Genomic DNA, 13,396 nt, shown 5'->3' with positions numbered 1-13,396 from the left:
TGCACGTATATTAGTGTACAATTCTGAGAATGTTTAGTGATTATATTACTAATATAAATGCATGCAGGACAAGGACGTCTCGTCCGGTACAATGGTCCGTTGATTTGTGTACTGTATTACTCGTATGTGTAAGTTAGTAAACACTAATGTGTTTGTATTAGAATTGTTTATTTATATCTAATATAGAGCGTGCATATGTGGCGATGACGAAGCTAAGCGGGGGGGCCTAGGAAACAATTCGTGATCTAAAGACGACAACGCTACCACGAGGCGGGAGGCGTTCGGTGACAGCGACCGGTGACTGGTGACGTGAAGAATAACGTGGCTCTACTAAATTTACTAAGCCGGCGGATTAGGTACACCGTACACTGTACACTGTCGTAAGTCTAAATTTGGTTGTTCCGAGTTGTGAATTTGACGCGTTTGCCTACCAAGCAAGAGGTCTCGAGTTAGATTTTTAACAAAATCTTAAAACCAAGACCAATTACAGATTTCACATTAATTTATTATGAATAAGAAGGAGAGGGTAAAAAATAAATACTAAAAAAAAGGGAATATCATAAAAATTAAATAAAAAGTACATAAAAGGGAGAAGACATGGTATAGTAATTTTTTAATTTTAAATTTTGTTTTTTTTTTTTACAATATACATATAAGAGGTAAAACAGACAATTAAAAAATAAAGGTTAATTACATAGAAATGAAATACATCTAAACAGTTTTATCTGTTTAGTTTTTTATTGTTTACTTTCTAGCATGAACACTTTACAAATTTACTATTATGCTCAATGTTTGTTTTTATAAATTTATTGATAATTTTAAGTTGCCAGAATTTCACTCGTCCATGCACTTTGTAGCTGCAAGACGATTAGAAATCTAGCTTCAATAGGTAAATGTTATCAATTGTCAAATATCCAAATTTAGTAAACGAGGTCTAGAATTTCAACCGTCCATACGCTCAGTAGCTACAAAACTTGTTGTAATCTAACTTCTATTTGTATAAATTTGTTTTTTATTAAAAAAAAATAATATCACTAAATCTCTAAACTTTATTGTAAAATAAAAAATAAAAAATGTAAATAGGGGCTAGATTTCTTATTGTCTATGCGTTCTGTAGCTGCAAGACGTGCTGTAATCTAGCTGCTGTATATCATAATTGGAGATGAGGAACAAGAATCCCAACCGTCCGTGCGCTCTGTCGCTGCAAGACGTGGTGGGATATTTATTTATTGTACAGCGCCCTTGAGGTGATTTTCACAAAAACGGCGCTCTATAAATTATCTAAATATATATATGTATATTTCCCATCACTAATAAAATTAGTTTGACAGCTGTCATTCTAATCAAGCTATATTTTAAGAAGTATAGGTAACTTCAAAATCAGCATTTTTGAGTTACTCGCTAAAAACACATATTTGTATCTTCCTATATCAATGCTACAAATAGGCAAGTCGTGATTCATAGTCATTTTATGATGATTTGAATGCATGACTCGTCTTTTTGTAACATTCATAGGTGATAAAAAAGTGGGCAACTCACAAATGCTGATTTTGAAGTTATCTAGTTGTAGCAATTACCTCGCGAAACAATGTTGTATTACGTGAAAACCTTTGAAGGCATTTATTTGTTTGTTTGCGTGTTTACTGTATTCTCAGTAAACAAACTAAACATTACAAATTACACGCGTTGTTTATCCTCGATTCACAAGACCGGCAAACTGTATTTATTTCTGAATCATATCGATGTTCTTTCGTACGACTAGGTATACCTGAATGTCTCGATGTTCTAAAGGCGAATTTTCAATTTTCAGGTCGCAAAAAACCCGCCGCGTTGCAGTGACACATCTCTTGTTACTGCGAAAAAACTAATCGCTAAGAGATGATTTCGCTAGATTATGACGCAATTTCCTTCTCATTAAATAAAGCGGTTTGTTTCAACGTTGTCAACGGAAAAGGTCAGTTTGGAAAACATACATGTTATTTTTTAGCACGCCATACACAGTAACTAAAAACTAAATACTGGCATTTATGCTTATACAACGACAGTTTCGATTGGCGGACGATATAGTTTGTCATCGTTTCGACCATTATCATCCGACTATTTGAGTAGAACATCTACAATATTCGTTCGACTGTCGAAATTCTCAAACAGAAGCTCAGTACAATACATCTTTCAATAGAATACTTCCATTGGCAGCGAATATGTCTTCCGAGGAATTTCATTTTTTTATCTTTTATTCATAAATTTCATAAAAAGTAAATGTTTTTGTAAAATTCTAAACATATCTACTTTTACACATCTAGTAAATGTTATCACTATAACTCTCCGATAAAAGAGACTAATTCTTGTTCTTGGACTTACACTGTTTTAGTTATTTATGTATAAGAGTTTATATAATTTTAATTACGAGTAGATGAAAAAAAAAACATAGGATATATAAAGAAAAAACATAAAACAATAATACATTCATACTAATTAAAATTTAATGTTGTATTTACAAGAGTACAAAAAATTTCTTTAGATTAACTTTAAATTTATTTATTGATATATTACTTTTAATAGTTTTTAGTTCATTAGGAAGATTGAATTAGATTATTTTTCATTGAGGATCGTTTTTTCAAAACACAATATTCGGCCCACGTGGCGATCGATTACCCAGAAAATGGGAATCAAGTTAGGGTCTCAATCAACTTCGGACCTCTGATCGGTGAGTCCGCAACACTAGCCAAGGGATTACAAATCACAACCTGATTTAAAGAAGTTTATATTTATATTTTTGACACTTGTGCAATAATATTTACACACATGTCCACCCTCATTCCAATATAACACCCACCCTCTCACACACTTATACTCACACAAACACACAAGTATGTATTGTACGTGTATTTAATATATTTTTGTGGAAAGCTGTCATTGGTTTTATTCTCTGTATATTTAATTTATATTTAAAAGAGAAATACCAGAGTTCTTATTATTTACTAAAATATTTAAATTTTCAGTCCATTTCCTGAAAGCCGTAAATAACTTGTGCTGGAAAAATGCAAATCGAGTTGTGGTAGAGTGGGATTTGAACCTAGGACCTTTGGCCCGTGAGTCCACAATACTACCACGGGGCCACAACCCGGTTATACCCGGTTATTTTTTTTGTTAAACTTTTTTTACATGTATTACTGTTGATATCCCCAATAAAAAAAAATTCAAAAAATGTAAATGGCAGAAAAGTCGTAAATAAATACGTAAAACTAAAGCCAGCATTGAAAGTTTGAAACAAAGAATGAAAAACGTTTAGAATTACGAAGGTACTTCATTAAAGGTGAAAGTGAATCCGTCTGAGTAGGATTTATTTAGTTGGACATAATCGATTCACCAAACTAATTACTAAACGTTCAAAGCCTTCATATTCTTTTTTTTACGTCACCAGATTTCTCATCAATGGCCACGAATAAGAAATTTCATTTGGCGTTCTAAGATGAAAAGGGGCAAAACCACGAAAATAAAAGCAGAAATACCTTTTCAAGTTAGATTATTTATATCTAGTTTATCAAATTACGCCCAACGCAACGTGGGGCCATTTGACAAACTAGAAATAATAGGTTTATTTCTTTAATCTTTTTTTATGCAAAATTAATTAATAAACTAAAGGAATACTTCTGTTGTATTAACGAGCTATAAAAGCGTTATCTACGGCCGCGAGAGCGTTAAGAATAACAGCCCTAGACGCATATTCGTAAATACCCGACGCCTTATCTATTCGAGATGTTATTACCTCGGGACTGTATCGGGATGGATCAAAAGGTATGAAATGTAAATAGCGTAAGCAATAGACACCATAACTAATATAATGTTTTTACTGTTTGACCCTGAGTAGCGCCTGCTAACGTCACTCAACATAAACACTCTCGTTTTTATAGTACCATCTCGGCTATGCCAAAATCTATTTGTTTCGGTTATTACTGGGGTGCATAACTCGTTTATTGTTGGCGAAAATAATGTGACTTTATAAATTTATATTTCATAATCCGCGATTTTAATTGAATTTTAACTCTATCGCTTTCTTGGCCCTTTCGCTGTGAGTTTGGCGAATTATATGGAGGACTTGTCGGATATTGTTATTCTACATCATGACCAAATGGCAATTTTACGAACTGTAGCAAAAACTGTTTAATTCACTTAATATATTATACAATATCTCACACCTACTCTTAATATCCTATCTGCGTAATTTGTAAAGGTGAAAGCATGCCAATTATCCATCTTCCAGGAATTTAGCAAACAACCACATTTTCGTTTGCCATATGTTCGACACTGCGACAGTGACTACCCAAAATCTACGAAAGCTACTCTTCGGATATTTTTATCTGTTTTGTTATCCATAGTATTAAAACGGTGCTTTATCTGTATAGTTTTTTTGTTATTTTCTTTTTTAGCATGAATACTTTACAAATTTACTAATGCTCAATGTTTGTTATGTAAATTTATTGATAATTTTCAGTTGCTAGAATTTCACTCGTTCATGCACTTTGTAGCTGCAAGACGATTAGTGATCTAGTTTCAATAGGTAATTGTTGGCTATTTGTTGATTTCACTCTATTTTTGACTGACAAGCAACTTACAAGACGTAAACTTGATTTCCTAAGAGATCGGTGCTGTCATCTAGCGGCCGTCATGTGGCGGTGGGTGGCGTCATTAAAACGTTGCCTGTACAAACCAATAGCTCTGGTTTCCTAGATAGCGTTTGTTGATTGTGGGCAGAACACCAAACGTTGGTGGCGCCATAGCGGCACGTCCAGTCTTTTTTCTCAAGGAGCGGTGAACATTTTTGCCTGTCAAAGCTGTCAAAATGAGTGCAAACGTGATGTGAGCTAAAGAAATTGACGAAATGTTGATTAATTTTGTAAAAATTCATAAAGTTGTATATATAATGTGCGAGTAAAGAGTAAAGATTATGTGGGGTTCATAGTCCATAATCGATGACACACACACACGTGTTTAATAATTTCACCTGAAATAAGTCATGGTTTTAAATTGAATACAATACATTATATTCTGCAAGACATAAGAGTGATGTCCTAAGTACATTCTGAACAAATGAATGTGGCCTATAAGTTTGTGTATAAAATTATAAGATTCTGCATATAATATGTCCATTGACTAATGTAATTTTCTCAAACTGAACTTATTTATTTATTTATGCTTTATTAAGTTAGTTCATATCATTTTAAGAACTAATATAAACTTTTAATAATAATACAATTTTTTTATCAAAATTTCTCAATTACATATTTTTTCAAATTAATTTTAAATTTTTTTTTTTTTTCTATTTCTTTTATTTCTTCAGGTAACTCATTGTACAGCTTCAATCCCTTGTAAAATGAGTTTTGAGATTCTGTTTTTTTTCTCATTGGTAATCTTATCTTTTTTTTACCCCTTGTTTCATATGTATGACATTGTTGGTTAAATTTTATTATTGTTTTTATTTTATTCATCCCCTTAATTATTTTATGTATAAAAATTGCCACATTATATTTAATTTGTTGCTTTACTGTGAGCAAGCCAATTTCTTTGTGCATTCTTTCTATATTAGAATATATATTTTTTTTAGTATAATCCTCATTGCCTTATTTTGAAGAATTTGTATATTTTAAATTTCTCCTTCATTACATAAAAAAAGAATGGAAGAACAGTAATTTATGTGTTGACATATTATTGTTTTATATATAAGAATACTACTTTTTAAATCTATTACATCTCGTAATCTTCCCATAAAAGATTTTTTTTTTAAATGTTTTTGTTGCATGTTGAGTATGTTTTTTAAAATTTAAATATCTATCCAAGTAGACCCCGAGATACTTTATTTTGTCCACATAATTTTTATTCATATTATCAATATTGATTTTGTAACCCTGGGTTATTATTTTTTTCCCAATATTCATAGATTTTGTTTTTGATATATTTAATTTCAATTTATTTACTTTTAACCATTTTGATTTATTTCCTAAATCGTTATTAATTTTATTTATCATTGTATCATAATTATCTCCTGATATGTAAACTAGTGCATCATCTGCAAAAAGTTGGATTTTACAATATTTTAGAGATTTACCGATGTCATTTATGTATATGATAAACAATATGGGCCCTAGCACTGAACCTTGGGGTACTCCTAAATTATTTTCTATCGTATTTGAAATAATATTTTTAACTTTCGTTATTTGATATCTGTTATTAAGGTAGCTTTGAAACCAATTTAAGGCATTTCCTCTTATTCCAATTAATTTTAATTTTTCTAATATTCTTGTTCTATCAATAGTATCAAATGCTCTTTTAAAATCTAGAAAAACTGCTAATACATATTTATTTTTGTCGATTTCTTCTTTCCAGTCATTAATTACTGTATTAAGAGCTGTTTCACGCGAATGATTGAATGATCTGAATCCAGATTGCTCTTCAATAATTATATTAATTTTGTCTAGAAATTCAATAAGTTGATTTTTTACAATAAACTCCATCAGTTGTTCATATTTTGGAAGCGTGTTGATAGGTCGGAGTTCCTCGGTTTTTTTGGTATTCTTGATATTTGGTATTGGGATAACTATTAAAGTGTTTTCAATGACTGCGGTACTGTCCCTGTTTTTATAGATTGATAAATTACATCAACTAAGTATTTACCAATTACTGGCATAGCATCTCTCAATATTTTAAAAGTAAATCCATCGGAGCTTGGTTTCGATTTGATGTTTTTAAGAATTACTTTTAGGCCATTCTCAGTAATTTCTTTCAAGAAAAACTCTTCATTGTTGTCTCTGGTCTGTATTATTTCTTCGTCTACTTTTTCTATGCTATTGTGAACTGTTTGGGTAGGTAGGAAAAAATTGCTTCAAGGCAATATGCCCGCCCTTATATGTCTATAAATTGTGTATGTATATAAAGTGTTAAATAAATAAATAAAAGATACCATTCAATCTCTAACTGGGGTACAAGTTCCCACCCTCAACAACATAATCCTACAACTATAAAAAAATCAAGTTTTCATCTATTATGATATATGAAAAGTTTATCATTTATTATTATATATAATATTTCTTGTCTCTCATCTCTCAGAGATAATTACTTTGTATATTTTCTCTTATTTTATGTTGTAACATAAGTTGTTTTGAACATACTTTTTATATCTTAATTAATGACCTGTTTATATACTAATCCATAAATGTTTATTTAATACCATGTCAACTGGTTTAAAAAAAGTTTTTCAATATAAAATTATATTATTTCAACGTAATTAATTTTTACATTATGACTGCTGAAAAATATGAAAGACCATGGGCGCTTATTCCAGCGCAAATTTTAAACAAATAAGCTGCCGCTAAATTGATAACGACACCGCTTTTTTAAGTTTACATCTCTAGACACCTTTAACAATTTAATTTAGACAAGGCCGTCTTATCGCACCCACCGCATCACCGTATATTACGGCCGCTAGATAAACGGCACCACTTTCCTAGGAAACTATAGTTTTTAAGTAAGATTGTATTACTCTTGGAAGTATTTTAAATTCTTGTTACTTTGCGCAAATTGAAAATTGAAAATATGAAAATTAGGTTACTCGAAGATTCTTCTTTATTCTGGATAGAAAATAAGAGCGTGTTACCTACGTAAAAACGGACTCCCACTAGATACGAAAATATCTTTTAGTTTTTAGCTCATTTCGCTATAATTAATAATTGTTAATTCATTTCAGCGATTCCCAACATTTATTAAAATGCGGCTCTAATTTTATCATCATTTCTTTATCCGCACCCGAAGGAGCATAGGGCATTGCATTTCTTCTACAATTGCAGTGTAACTTGTAACATGATCGAAGCAAAGTGATCAGTCTAATTATAGTTTCAGCTCTTTTACTTCACAAAAGTCAACAGATGGAAGAGTTGAGGAAATGTGGATGTTCAAACATGGGCAGAATGGTGAATGTTACACAGTGTGTAAAGTGGCCACTTAAACCAGCCAATGACAGGTCATAAGCCCTGTAAATGCCTAGACTTCCATATTCCCTTCTCAATTTTTTTTTCCTCTCTGTTGAAATTTATTTAAATATAATAATTAAACATAGTTTTATATAATATTCTTAAGGAGTTTTTGTAAAATACTCATTAAGGAACATGCAGATAACAATATTTATTCACAGACGTTTTTATATTTTAAACTATTTATAACATTATTTACAAAAGCAAAATTAAAATTATGATACACTACAAATTAAAACGGTATGAAAAGGTTTCAAAAAATTTACAAAATAAACATAATACAAGGTATAGAAATTAATTCACAATGATATATACATAATATAATATATGAAAGAAAAAGAAAAATTAAAAATAAAAAACGTTTAAAAATTACATACATGTATTACATATAAGCTAAACGAGTAGGAGAGTGCAAATGTTAAAAAATTACAAGAATAAAAAAGTTTTTAAAATTAACAAAATATATGTACCCAATACAGGTTAAAACAATATCAAAAGCGTATTAATTAATTTTACTATGTGTTTTATTGTTGATTATTATAGCTGAACATGGGCACAGCCTGAAAAGCCTTAATAAGTCCATGAACATGTAAATGAGCGTAATTTTGAATGAATAAATAAATATTCCTCTGAAGTTTCACAGTCTGGCACTGAAACACGCGTATATTAAAAACATACATGTGTAATTTTTTTGTCTTTAAACACATGTATTGAAAAATGTGTCCGCTTTTGCTTAATGTAACACGACGCGACAGCTTACAGCACCGGTCTCCAGAGGAATTTTTTAGTACTGTAAGTTGGGGAATTTCAGCGGCAGTGAAGGGGTTAAGTAGACGATTAGTGAAATCGAGCGTGAAGTGGAGAGAATGTAGAAAGTAATGTTTAGAGTGAAACAAAGAGATTTAGTTAAACACTTCCTCGCTATCTTACTCCGGACGGAAGTTGAAAATCTGAACAAATATACAAAAATATAAACCTAGATACATAACAATGAATGGGTCATGCATAGATCGCTCGGGCGATAAAATTACGAGGAGAGCTGATCAAAAGCTTGCGATCAGCAATAGCGACATAATGAGTAAATAATCAAAAATATTTATTATTAAAAATTACTATTATGCTCGATGTTTATTTTTGTAAATTTATTGATACTTTTAAGTTGCTATAATTTCATTCGTCCATGCACTTTGTAGCTGCGAGACGATTAGTAACCTAGCTTCAAAAGGTAAATGTTATTAACTATCAAATATCTAAATTTAGTAAATGGGATCAAGAATTCCAACCGTCCATGCGCTCAGTAGCTGCAAGACTTGTTGTAACCTAAGTTTTATTATTCTAAATTTGTTTTTAATTTCGTTTTTTTAAATATCACTTAAACTCCAAACATCATTGCAAAATATAAAAAAATGTAAAAAGGGGCTAGATTTCTTACTGTCCGTGCGCTCTGTAGCTGCAAGACGTGCTGGGATATTTATTTATTGTACAGCGCCCTTGAGGTAATTTGATCAAAAATGGCGCTATATAAATTATCCAAATATATAAATATATATATATATATATATATATGTCACAAGTCCACTCGGATAAACCGATAATAGTGTTCACCAATCGGCAAAACTCACCGACAAGAACTTGTAACGTCACAAACAAATCAACAAACCATCACGCTGTTCCCCATAGTAGTAGGCAGAGAGGATAGAACGCCATATAACGCCATGTCTTTGCATACAGACATCGCTTCCTCTACATTCATACATCTTCTCTGCACGCATGTCTTTTATTCCTACTCTTGACATGTCCATCTTCATGTATTTGATGAACTTGATCGTGCCATGTCTTTCTCGGCTTTCCTCGTTTTCTGCATCCATCAACATTTGCATCGTAGATCCTTTTAACCGTTCTTCACTGGCCATTCGCTCTACATGTCCAAACCGACGCAGCGCCCCTTTCTTGGTTCTGTCGATATTGCATGTCTCAGCCTTACACAGTTCACGGATCTCGACATTTGTGCACCTTTCATACACCGTTTTACCACACATTAGCCTGAAGGATCGCATTTCGACAGCATTTAACCTACTTTCATCATTATTTTCCAATTCCATACATTAGAATTGGCACTATGCGGAGAAATTACAAAACTTTAAAAAATCGTTACGCTGATAATATTTTTCATATTTTTTTTAGTTTTAGTTTATAGTTTTAGTTTGATAGTCTATTCCGTCCTATAACCTGCTTATTGTACATAATCCACTGTAATACATGTTTGTATTATTATGTATCCTCATACATTTTCGACTAATATGTAATGATTTTTTTTTATTTTTTAATTTTTATTATTCTTTCTCTTCTCAATTCATCTTTATTTTTGCTCCTTTCTTTGTATAAAATTCATTTCTGTCTTCATATTTAAAAATGCACTTCTCTTCTTTCCACTTTTATACTAATATGTAAAGATGATATTTTGATATTTTTCTTTTTCTTCTAAAAATCATTTATATATTTTTTGCTACTTCTTTGTAAAATACGTGTCTGTCTTTATTTGTATATACGTATGTAAAACATTTAAAAGCCTAAAAGGCGTTTAAATAAATAAATAAATAATATATTGTATAGATATTTATTATTTAAGTAACAATAATACATGGTATCTTGAGTATGTCCAAATGTGTGCTCAAAGGCTGGATTTCACTCCATAGGGAATTACTAAAATCTTAATTTGTTGCAACAGAGAGGGAAAACATTTTTAAACAGGGAACTGTGTAACATTTACCATTCTGGCTATGTTTAAACATTCACATTTCTTCAACTCGTCCATCTTTTGGCTTTTGTGAAGCATGGAAGAGAAAAGGAATTGTGGATTTTTAAACAAAGGAAGAATGATAAATCTAACACAGTTTATAAAGTGGACACTTAAACTAGCTAATGACTGTTCATAAGCCCTGTAAACGCCTAGACTTCCATATTTCCACCTCAAAAATATTTTCCCTCTCTGTTGCAATAAATTTAAAACATATTTATTGATTACACTCTTTATATACACATACATATAAGGGCGGGCATATTTCCATGAGGCAATTTTTTTCTACTTACCCAAACTGTTCAGTTTGAGAAAATAAATAATAGGCATATTGACACATTTCAGGTATCTATATTAATCTATATATGTACACTTTTTTTTTTTTAAAACAAAAATTGACTAAATATCTACACTACTATGAAGAGAGGATCATAAGATTAAAAAAAAATTCGAGCATGGAATTTTTAGATTCTTAAAACAATTTAAGCAATAGTACTATAAACCTGAGTCCAGACGGATGAAGAGTACAGTTTAGTGTGTGAAATAGAAGCAGAACCTAAGACAAATGTTTCCGACTCGATGACGGCTCTCAAGTAAAAATCCTGAACAAGGAAATTGAGCGAAGATAAATCCGCCCTTTTGTGTAGCGGTTGACGCGTTCGCCTATCATACTTGAGGTCCTGGGTTCGATTCTTTTAAAGATGGACGTGAAATATTGATAGTTAATTGTTCTTTGACTGGCACCTGAAGGGTAAGACTGATCACATTACATTCATGTAACATATGATCGAAATTCCCCGCATTTAGTTTACAAATGCAGTGCCCTGTGCGGAATGGGTATTAATAAAAATACATATAACCACTAACGACATTTTTTTGTTTAACGGATCCGGATCGGTCCTGAGGATACTAACTACACCAACATGCAAACCTTAGTATACACCTTCACCCCAGTAATAGCAAAAAACCAACGTGCTGATAGGACACGTGCTATTAGAAGCTAACACCAACGTGCAGTGATAATAAAAATGAAGGTGTATTGTAGGATTTGCATGTTAACTCTTGTGTGGCTGTGGTGTAACACCAATCTACATAGGATACAAGACTTGATATATATCTGTTATTTATTTAAATGATGAAGTTGTATTTTTTGTAATCTTTGAACGGACAATTTCACATCGGACTTGGAAAGTAAAATTTATATGAATATGCTAGATTTTAATGCAAAAAATATTTATCCTTACTGTGCGAAGAATAATTATACGAATGAAAGTGATTTTTTAACAAGGAAGACAGAGACGTTGTTTTGTGGCCGTTGTTTGTGTGAAAGTGACTAATAATTAGAAGAAATTCATATCAAAATAATTAATATGTTACCTCAAACATTGCAAAACCATGACCCGGATTCAATTTAATATATTTGTAAAAAATTGGTTGCTGGGTTTAGGTCGAGAAATATCGAAAAATTTACTCAAAATACATTCTTAAATAATAAATGGTATAAATTAATATTGTATAACTGTAGACTAAATAAACTAGTAGGTAGTAATGTTATTGTTTATTTTTATAAAAATGTCTGCCTTAAAACAGGCTGCACCTAGTTAAGCAGACTAGACATAATCCAGAGAAATCTATTACCTAATTGTGTATGTAGTTGATAAATTAATTAAAACATTTAAGTTTGTAAATGAAAATTCTTAATGGAAGTTCATTGTAATTTATTATATAAATAAAACACGAGTGATACTTTAATCCACAAATTTGGAATATAATTTTACTAATGACTTTTTACCTTTTGTTTTTCAGAAATCATTAACCACACTCACGAAGGATGGGACACTAAAAATAAAATAAAATAGTTTAACTCATTAAAATAGCATTATATCAACTCATTAGTTAACCCAAAGAAAATTTGTTGATAATGATCCTTAAGATAAAAATAACTTTATTTAATTTACTTACATATAACTTTGAATTATCTATCCTTACCTCTGTTTTGTATAAATACATTTAACTCTTTAATAAAGATACCAGTCTCGAAGATATCGCGAAAGCGATGAAACCGGTCACTGGATATTCCAAATTTGTGGATGAAAGTATCACTCATGTTTTATTTATATAATAAAAAGATAAATTAATTGTTATTTTTGTTAATAAACTATGATTATTAAACCATAACCATTATTATTCAATCAGTCAATTTTAATTTATTTTGATATAACTGGCCTAAATTATATTACAGATTTTATAAGTTATAGAAAATGAATTATTTAGCAGTGTGCCTCTGTTTTTTTGTTAAATGTCTGAACTCCAGAATATTCTGTCTTTTAGAAATTACTAACATTGAGTTTATTGACATTGTTCCAATCCATGCAGGTACTGGACAATTTTTTTTTAAAAGAGTCATTGACACATTTCACGTCATGCGGCTACAAGAGTAGATCCCAGCAGAATGCTCGTACGCGCTTTTCCTGAAATTTGAATTATTTAATTCCAAAAACACGCACGACGTTTGCTCAGAGAAGATTCTCTTTTGTGGTCCTAAGAGTGTTCAATGTACTGGATGAACATATTA

General features: G+C 31.0%; 1 long non-coding RNA gene across 1 annotated transcript; it reads left to right on the top strand.

The window, feature by feature from the left end:
- The first annotated feature begins 247 nt into the window (after positions 1-247).
- Positions 248-12,903, top strand: LOC148277553 (uncharacterized). The gene is made up of 3 exons (XR_015823440.1): positions 248-380; positions 1,811-1,954; positions 12,628-12,903. It is a non-coding gene; the product is annotated as an uncharacterized LOC148277553 (long non-coding RNA).
- Positions 12,904-13,396: the final 493 nt, after the last annotated feature.

The sequence above is a fragment of the Micrasema longulum genome, unplaced genomic scaffold, assembly GCF_059751315.1.
Source record: "Micrasema longulum isolate JH-2025_06_02 unplaced genomic scaffold, ASM5975131v1 h1tg001015l, whole genome shotgun sequence".
NCBI classification, from domain to species: domain Eukaryota; kingdom Metazoa; phylum Arthropoda; class Insecta; order Trichoptera; family Brachycentridae; genus Micrasema; species Micrasema longulum.
This window is presented reverse-complemented; position numbering and strand designations above follow the sequence as displayed.